Here is a 10,841-nt window from a genome sequence, read left to right on the forward strand (position 1 = left end):
AATGCTTAATCTGTACTGATCAATAATCGATTTTGCCCACAAAACAGAAATCTCACCTACCTGAAAATTCTACCTGCAAATAACAACATAGCCCAATACAGTAACTCCCAGCTTGCCTGGTGCACAGAGACAAAAAAGTGGGTACAACAGTCAAAAAGGTATAGACTATTTAGCAGCCTACATGCTGTTAACTTTCAGGAAGAGAGCATAATCAGATGTGCCTCTGCATTTTCAGCAGTAAAGGCTCTACTCTGTTTCTGGGTGTTCCCCAGCTGAGTACCTCAGGCAAGATGAGGGAAGCAAATGCATTCCATGGTGGTTTATGCTAATTTATTTCATTCTTAATTAAAACAAAGCAGAGACATGCACATAAGGGCTGTCACAGCATCTCAGTTGCTACTTTAATTTCTTAAGATGATCAAACTTAACTGTCAGAGCACATCTGACTCATTGGTGATAGGCTGTTGAGTGCCCAAATCACCCAAACTGGGCAGCAGGTCCTGAATCACACATACACTTCTGCAAATTTTGCCTACTCTCTTTTTTAATTGCTTAATGCAGTACTCTTGGCCACGAACATTATAATTATTTTAGCAAACCAAAATGAATTGCAAATTTCTAGCAATAAACTGTAACAGATGTACTCCGCTGGGTACAGCACCAGTTGATTTAAAATGTGGAACAAATGGTGGGGCAAGCCAAAGACGGAAGAACCCGCATATGTTTGCTCCTGTTGGAATTCTGCAGCAGAAGCATGGCTTCAAGCACAACAGTTGCAGAAAGCCAAAAGGACTACATAGCACAGCATGTCCCAGAATTAAATCTGAAATAAAACTGGCACAGAACATAGCAAATCACATATACAATATAAAAATTGCTTATATTCACACTACCTAAATAACATACTATCTGCCTAAATCTTGGGTTGCTGACCAAGTCTACTGGTTTCAGGCAGGAACGAGCCCCTCTCCTACAGACCTGGCTGGCCCAGAGCACCCAAGAGGTTTGTTTCATTCCATGGTATGTCAGTCTCAGTGGTCAGGCGGAGTGTGCACATGGGCAGTTTTGGAGGCAGGAAGTTGGCCTGCGGGGGAGGATCGTTAGGGCTTTTGGCTGGCCTGATAGCTGGGTCCTTAGCTCCTTTCGGTCCGTAGCTCCTTTCGTTAGCTCTTGGCTCGGTTGTTAGCAGAGAAGCAGTTTTCTTTTGTTAGTGGTTTGGGGATGTCAGGAAGATTTTCTCCTGCTCTCAGGCCCAGGAACTGTTCACTGCTTTGGGACCTGGCTGTGTCAGTCAGCGCATGGTGGGCTACTGTATCATTTGCTCTATTTTCTATTGTTTTAATTACTTAGTAGTAGTAGTAGTATTGTTAGTATTGGTATCACTATATTTTTTCATTTATTTTATATTATTAAATAGTTCTTATCTCAGCTTTACAAGCTTTCTTTGTCTTCTCCTCGACTTTCCTCCTGCACTCCTGCACGGGGTGGGGGGAGGAGGAGGTGATGGAGGAGTGGTACTTAATTGCCAGATAAGGCTAAACCATGACACCAAGGTGGTTGTTCTAGTCAGAGGTCCCTGATGTTTAAGAATTGCTCAGAAGTTAACTGCCTAAATGGGAAAGTAATGTAAATGCTTTCGGCTCTGTTATACTGTCAGAAATGAAAATTAGTGAGAGTGTTTTCTTCCTATTCATTTCAGTTCCCTGGTTGGTTTTATGCAGCTTATGGCTAATCAGATACTTAATAAATTTAACAAATTCACGTAGGTAAGCCAATAAGTGGAAAATTACTGAGAAGAAAATTCTAGAGGGAGTGTTACAACTAAAACTTCAAGTATGCACCCAGCTAAACAAAAATAAACCACCTTGGACATGCAAGAAAGGAATCCTGAGATCCCCAATCTCTCAAACACACTGCCCATTGGACCAGGGGAAGAGCTCATTGATAATGATAATTATTTGTGCATCTGTGATCTTCCTTCTCCCAGTCCTGAGCTTATTCTGCTACATAATTTCTCATTCTTGCCAGATGAGCTGTTGTTTGATCTCTCCAGATGTTGAAAGGTCAAGACTCAGGTTCCCTAATGGAAGATGTGGGTACATAATACATCACTTTTCAGAGTACTACGAACTTTGGATTTCACATTAAGATGCTATTTGTATAGTAATGGGGAATACATGAATTATATATTTAGTGTTTTACATAGCTGGCCACGTTTATTTCATTAAAAATAAAGTAGGTATAAATCCATTATCAGTAATTGCTGCAAATCAGAATATAATGCTGCTGTATTTTTGTAGAAATCTATTTTAAGTACTATGTTGATGGATAAAGAAATAGGACTATAAGTAAGTACACAGAAGTAAATTCAGACCATGTTGAGTACACACTTGTGGCACAGCTGCACAACATGCATAGCAGAATTAAGCTTGCAGCTTTTCACAGCACTGATGATTGTGGGCAACACCAACATATTATACTTTCTTTAATTATTTCCATAGATTAATTTGAAGACTTCACTTTGGGAAGAAAGCCAAGTGGCCTGTCTCTACAGAACAAAACTCAATATATTATTACAGATGACTCCCTCCAATATGACTAACTTAAGGAATTCCTTTAATAATAAGAAATTCCTTTAATAATAACCCTTGGCAATGATTTCTTTTGTCTTTTAAAAGACAAAGCTTATAATAATCTAAAAATTATTAAAGGATGGTTTAATTCCCTAATACATCCTCTTCTAGAAGGGAACATATTCATTATGACTAATATATATTGAATTAGGTTACAAGTATCTTAAAATGCTATAAACTATTCATATGTAATGTACACTGAGAATGACTAGCACGTATAAGTGATAGCTACAGTTTTTAAATTTTGAGAACTTAGTGATAAATGGTTATGTTGATCTGTGACAACACAGTAACATAGCTTCTGAAAATAAACTTGCCATAAGCTATTCATTAGATGTTTATTCCTCAGTTCCTACATTAAAGACTATAATTAAGAAGTCTACGCAAAAAATATTAGATCTAATCTTCACTATCATCTATTAATTAAAAGGCTGTAAAAGTTTTAACACAGCATGTTATATTACAGTAAGTAATTTATCAAGAGTTTGAATTAATATTATTCCAAAATCAGTGATTTCAAGTCAGTCATCCAGGACAGGACACATTCTGCAGTTGGGAGTCCTGTTTCTGATACAGCATTTTCAAGTAAATCAAGACAGGTTTGGCACATGCTCTGCAGTGATCCAACATAGATTTCTGGTATAGAACTTTAATTTCACTAAAAGTGTCACACTCATTTTATTCCCATCTGTCATGGTTTAACCTTATCTGGCAATTAAGTACCACACAGTCACTCACTCCCCACCTCCCCCAGTGCAAGAAAAGAGTCAGAAGAAAAGACAGGGAAAGCTCATAAAGTTGAGCTAAGAACTATTTAGTAATATAAATGAAAATTATAGTGATACTAACACTACTACTACTACTACTAAGTAATTAGAATAACAGAAAATAGAATATGTGATACAATAGCTCACCACCCACTGACTGACACACAGCCGCATCACAGAGTAGCAAGCAGTCCCCCCTGAGAGCCCCAGAGCAGGGAGAAAACCAACTGACACCCCCAGCCTACTAATAAAAGAAGCCACCCTATGGCTAACAACAACCAAAAGCTAACACAGGCACTAACGACCCAGCTATCAAGCTAGCCCAAAGCCAACAACCTCCCTAGGCCTCCTCCCTCTTCTGAACTGCATGTGTCCTGAGCCTGACTAGCATGGAATGAAACAACTCCCTCAGCCACTCTGAGCCGGCCAACAGCACTGTGAAATAAAGCAGCTCATCCCTGCATGAAACCAGCACACCATCTCATAGTGTCACCCTTTCAGCTGAAATCATAAGAAGCTCTTGCAATTAAATCTGATTTTTAATTAAATGCATCTTCAACAAAATAAAATATGACGTTATGGGAGCACTACCTTAATTAGGAACAGTCCAGCACCAACCAGGGGAGAGGGACAGAGACAGTTTGGTATTAAGAAAAAATTACAATTTACACCATAGGTGGGACTGCAGTAACCTTAAGACAGTCATCTAGAAGTCTAGCATTGTCTTTGTACAATACATGACATCACTCCAAATTTTGAAAGCTTTTCTTTAAAGCACTAAGCTTTGAAGTCTTCAGCTTTTTTCTCCCTGACCAAAGTAACAACATTAGCAAAGTGTCCTGCTATGTGGTCCTTCTCTCCAATTCGAAACAGGAAATTTGGTAAAAATTCAATAGTTGAGATTACACTGCTGCTGTAATAACTCCTACTAAAACCAATGAGTTGCATTAGAGTATTTAGTCCTTAGTAATTATCATTTTTGTTACTAGTAATTCAAAACCAGAATAAGGATCAGAAAACCCCTCGTCAGACTCTGTCACAGGTTGCGGTATTAAAATTGTATAGGCTTCTTAATAAGACAAAGTAATAATTTGCTCTCTTCATGGATTCTGTCCACAATGAAGGTGCTGAAAATGCAACTGTTCATGTGCAGACTATGATTAGATTATGTGGTCCCACACGATACTTGCTCTGGTTTAGCATACAGCACATTTACTTAGCCCAGCCCCTGCAACACACAGGTTATATTCTGTTTCACTCCAATTGCTTCACAGAGAATCCTCACCTAAACTCTTTCACATATATATCAATTAAAATTCAGGAGTAGGTTAAGCATGCTAGGGAATGCATGTGGAGAACATTTAACCCATCCCATTATAGTATTCTCCCCAATTTCCTTAAAAACTGTTGTAATCTCCCTCACAGCAAGTAACGTTAAACATATTGCAAGATATATATGTTCACCATGTGAACATAATGAGAATATATTTATTTTTTCTAAGAGTAATTAGCATACTAAACAATTAATTACAAAGCTATGCAAGTGTTAATGCACTGATAGAAACAAGTACCTGGGATTTTTCCCCTGGTATTTTCTAGTATATTTGAACATGAAACTAATTTTATGATTTAGTCAGTCAAAGGCCAAAGAACTCAAGCTAGAAGCATTTGTTTTCATGAAATTAGATGACACAGAATAATGAGTATTGTTTAAAAATCATGTCAGTTAAGACAAAGATGACTAAGGCATAAACTCTTTCTATCAGTATCTTATTTGAATTGCCTAGTTCACGTTTTACTTCTTACATCTACTTTGCCTTTTGGAAAGTTGCATGAAGCACTAGGAGTTAGCTATAATGAGAAAGGATCCCAGAAAGCATGAGACTCATAAGGGAAACCCCCAAAGAATTGTTTTTTTATATTACCAGCTATGTTTTCTGTTACTGAGACACATGGCTGCATGTGTGAGCAAAGCCACAAGCTGAATATAAATCCATTTATATTATGGTATATCGTAGTGTGACATGCCACAACCCTCTCATGTCTCTCAGCAAGGAAAAATTGTCCAAATGACTATGTGTCCAGGCCCAAAAATCAGCAAGTTAAATTATTATATCTTCAAACAAGAGTCCTCAAGGTCCAGAGTGTTGGAAGATGGGAATCCACTTCTGTGGAGAGACAGCCAGTCTGTGACTAGGAAACATGCCAGAATGCTGCAGCCTTCCATGAGGCTGGGGGCGAGAAGACAACACAGACTCAAGGGACTGGGGCCTGACCCTGACCCTAGGTGTGCATACTGGATGGGCAGGGGGCTCAAACACACCTGGGAAAAGTCCTATATCCATTATTAGATACTTAGGAAGTGGGGTTTCCAAAACACATTTACCACTACAGATTTTCATGGTACTCAAGATTTCCCTGCAGTATGTAAATACTATCTCTTAACAAAATGAGCAGTTTTCTAAATCACTCCCACAAAAGTCAGGAAAATCTTAGGTATGAACATGTCTATATTAACAGAAGTGCAGTATACCTCACGGATTGTTACATAAGCAAAGTTAATGCATTACAGATTAACAAAACAGGAAAAATTATGTAACCCTAAACATGGTTCACCTAATTTTGTTGACACGTTAACTTTCAGATTAAGAGCTTGGTTTCTCTACCTCAGCAATGCATTTATGCTAGGTGTTACACTAAACTCTAGGTTTCATAGACTCACAGAATGGTTTGGGTTGGAAGGGACCTTAAAGATCATCTAGTTCCAACCCCTCTGCAACAGGGGGTTCCAACGTTCTGCAACGGGACCGCACCACACAGTGTGGGAAACCTCGGCTGGGCCGAGGGATTGGAATGTAAGCTAACATTAACCTTGAGCAGATAACCGTGTACCCTTAAGGAGTCTGGAAAGTCCCGAGAAGAGCTGAGTAAACAAGAGCAAGGTACTGCCTCCGCAAGGAGAAGTAGTTTAACGAAGGTGTAACAAAGAAGAGATCATCCTATCATGAACTGTTGGTCCTTTGAGTGAACCAATCATGTATGAACACACATTCTTAAGAAAGATATAAAACGGGCTTGTATAAACAATAAAGGGTCCATTTTGGCCTTTGGCTTTGGTGCACGATTCCGTGCGTGTCGTGTTCATCTCAACAGCGACAACACAGCTTGGTGTAATTAGCAAACTTGCTGAGGGTGCACTCGATCCCACTGTCCATGTCACTGACGAAGATGTTAAACTGTACCGTTCCAACACCGACCCCTGAGGAACAACACTCGTCACTGGTCTCCACTCAGACATTGATCCATTGACCACCACTATCTGACTGTGACCATCCAGTCAGTTCCTTATCCACTGAGTGGTCCATCTGTTCATTAAAATAGGAAACAAAGCGTAACTTGCTTCCCTTAGATATCAATCACTATTGAAAGAGCTCTGATGACAGTGGAAACTCTGCGTGCTACCTCCTTGACACAACTGATCTCAGCAGAAGCACCTTGACCCTCACAGGGAAAACTACAGTGAATACTCACCCTCCGTGCTTAACTTTAAGTATACAAGTAGTATACCAGCATTCAGTGAATTATTCACATAGTTAACACAAGCACATATACATTAAAAGCCACACAGCTTAAAACCAGCTCAAACTCCACTGTACCATAACCCAAAATTCTCAGGTCTGAGGCTTCCCCAGGAACGCCCTACTTTGTGGTAATACCACAAATAAGTAAGCAATACAATACATCAAAAGCTATTAGGGTAAACAGCAAATTCAGAGAAGGCATGGCTGAGCACAGATCTCATGGATTTACACAAAGTTGAATTCACTATTACATGTTGATTTTCTTAATTAAAATATTATTTCATTCACAGCCTTTAAAAATAGAAGGGTTTAAAATTCAGTGCAGCTACCCTTCCATACATACATTTAATATTTTAATACATTTTCCCTCTAACTGGACAGTCTTTAATCATCCAGCCAATCAGCTAAGTCCAAACAAACAGAGCAATTCATGTCACAGCCCTGATTCCTAGCTTCATGACTGCTGTTACTTTAAAAGTAAGCACATATGATCTCCACAGTCTATGAAACCCACTACACTCAAGTTACCTTTAATCATCTTCCTAATAACATTATCTTTCTTCTTGACAAATTAAATCATAAAGCTTCAGAAAATATTTAGGTTTGCATCACAGGTATAACAGAAGTTTTTTGTTTCCTCACTATAATATTTATCTTTGTCTGGATCACTTGCACATCAAATTTCTCTGTTACATGAGGAATACTGAGTAACATTTGTAACCGATCACTCATATGGAGGGGCATTTAACTAATGTCTCATAGCAAAAACATTCATTATCATACACATACATATACATCTCACTTCTATTTTTCTGCAAGACAAACAGCTTGAAAGAGAAAGCAAGCTCGGTTGCCTTTGGAAACAAACTCAGTGCCAAAACCAAAAATAGGCCATTGTATCCCAATAACTGAACCTCTTAATTGAGCCCTCAATTGAGGGTGTTTGCTTAACCAAAACCCAAACTTGCATTAGACACATGTCAGTTAATGAAAAGTGAATGCTCTGCTGACTTTTGATTACAAGAGACAAATTAGCATCAAAGGTTATTACTGCTTTAAGTTTAATCATTGGCAAAATCAGCAGAACTAATTTTAGCTGAGCAAAGCAATGTTCTGAAAACTTTGTTAAAAGGCGATTTTCAAAGTCCGTTAAACAAACCTGAAATGTGCAACTAATGTGCAAACTTCTACAAAAACTTCAGTAGTAACTGTTTAATACAATGGTAAACCACAAAACTGACAATGTAACTACTGATGTTCAAGTAATCTTCTGTATAAATCAAAGCATCCTTATCAAAACGAAAAAAGAAAATCAGCGTATAGAAGGAAAATGGAAGCATGAAGGATTTGTTAATTATATACTATAAACAGTAAGGGTTTGATGTGTGACGTTACATATTAAAATATTATCAAACATCTGATAATTGAAAAAAATAACACAGCCAATTTTCAAGCAATAAAATTTAACAGCCCATGCGAGTAAAGCAAGAGGAAACTGTTGCGAATTTTTCCTTTTTCCTTTAACATAACATTATCCTCTCTTGCAGAAGCTCACAGTGATCCTATGTTGACATCTTTAAGCAAAGCAATGTGACATTACAGAAACACACAGAGCATCACATGTGTTACAGATGACAGTAGAACATATATCAATAATGGGGAATACAAAACAATTCCTTGGAGTTCTTCACTCTTATTCAATACTTTTGATTTTTAAATCTTATTGACATTAAATACTGCTGAATGTGTGGGCCAGAGGTAGAGGTGATACTCTTAAAAATAGGATAATCTGATTAGGCCGTCCAATCTAAAAAAACGACAGCAAACATTTGGATTCTGATTCATCATACTTTGTCACATGCTTATACAGAAAACTTATTTTTAAATACATTATAAAGGATGTTTTATGTTGTAGTAGTACTCTCTAACCCTTTTACTTATTAAGACAAATTGCATTTCTGCTATGAGACTTCTGAACAGGGAAGAATTATTACCATTTGTAATAGTCTCAAAATATAGTTAAGCAGTTCTCCTACAAACAGACTGTAATGATTTTACAGCCTTGGATTTCAGCTGCAGAAAGATTTAAGCATTGGACTTTTGCAAAAACAAAATTCCTATCTTGCTGACAGGACAAAGGTCTCTTTCCTACATTACAAGACACAAGACCACAAAGCTGTCGTTCAATTAGGATAGAAATATTAAAACACACACTAGTTTCAGATCAGCTTCCCTTTTTTTGTGGTTTGGTATGAGCAGGAGGCAAATACTGCAGAGTAACAGGAACATCAGTAACAAAAGTAACATTATTTAGCACACTAGAAATAATGCAAAGGTAAAAAAAGTAGCCAGGTAACTGTTACATAAGTGCTTTAGCTATCTTCCTGCTTTTCTTCAGCTGACAGCTTCAGAAACATGCCATAATAACCAACAATTCAATGTGGACTTGGTCTTTGCCTCTTTCAGGTTGACTTAAGGTTGGCCCTTTATTAGCTATTGTTTGTTCTGCATAATAGTCCAACAGTTACTGGAGACGCCCTGGAATAAGATCTCCAGCCCCATGTTTGCCTCTTGCACTGACCAGGATGGAAGGCAAACCTGGATGAAGTTGTGCTGATAAGCTGTTCAGCTAAGATTACAACAGCAAATCAGAGAGAAAATATGTCAAGAACACTACTCCAGCACTAAAAGAGTTTTGACCCAACTCTCAAGGCTGTTTATATATTTTTCATTAAGGATTCACTGATTAAGTGTATAGAGAACATTATGCTGGCAGATAAAAAATAGTTAAAAATTGCTTTTCTGCTAAATACTTCTTGGGGTTCCTAAATGAATTAATCTTATCTCCTCAAGTGGTGCCAAGATTTGGCAGCATGCAAGCTACTCTGATTTACTTAAGAACAAATATTCTACAGTTTTCTGAAAAGTATTTAATATCCTAAAAAAGAGGAAGTGGCCCTTCAGTAGTCAACAGTAGTGGTCACTGCTGACTGCTGACATTTTACTCTGACCGCAGTTTTTTTGAGAATAGATAATAATTTCATTTTTTTTCTGTTCTGTATTCATTTAATTTCTGCATTTTATCACCAGCATTCCAGAACAGCTTCTGTTGTGGTTATCTTGTTTAATTTTTTTCCTACCCCCTCCCAACTCTTTTGTCACACTCTCACTTCCATCTGTTCAGAAGAACTATGTATAAGCTTACTGACATCTTTAAAATTTTGCATTTTCAATTGGAACTGAAAAAAGGGCAATATCAAACACGGCTTTAAAATGGAAGTGGAATAAGTCTAGGAGTCACCTCACACCCATCATGTGCTCTTGTCATTAGCACACACACACCTCCATTCGCAAGTATGGGAGTGAATTTGCACAAGCTTACTTTGTCCCTCAGTTTCTGAAGACTGCCGAGATTAACAGGGAGGGAGGTATACCTCTAACACCAACGAATAAACTTGTTAGGGCTGAAATCACATCTTGTATTCACCTGCAGTTATATTCCAAAATACTACACTACATATGATACTTTGCACACAGATCCTCACACTAATTACTGATAACATTCCATACAAGCTAGTACCTAGACCTAAAATGACACATCAGAGAGAGAGGGCTTTAATTCCATCAGTACTAAATCTCAGATAAATCTGGTACCCACCCCCATTTTTACCCTGAGCAGTAAGTGATGGAGTACTTCTTCAATACTGATTTAATTTTCTAATTCTGATGGCTACACCCTATTTCACAAACCTCATTTTTAACCTTAACATGCAACATAATATGAAAACTGCTAACACAAATAATTGACTGCTTTATTATAAATAACTAAAATTACTTTTTTTAATCATAGAATCATAGAA

The sequence above is a fragment of the Eurypyga helias genome, unplaced genomic scaffold, assembly GCF_000690775.1.
Source record: "Eurypyga helias isolate BGI_N326 unplaced genomic scaffold, ASM69077v1 scaffold3199, whole genome shotgun sequence".
NCBI classification, from domain to species: Eukaryota; Metazoa; Chordata; class Aves; order Eurypygiformes; family Eurypygidae; genus Eurypyga; species Eurypyga helias.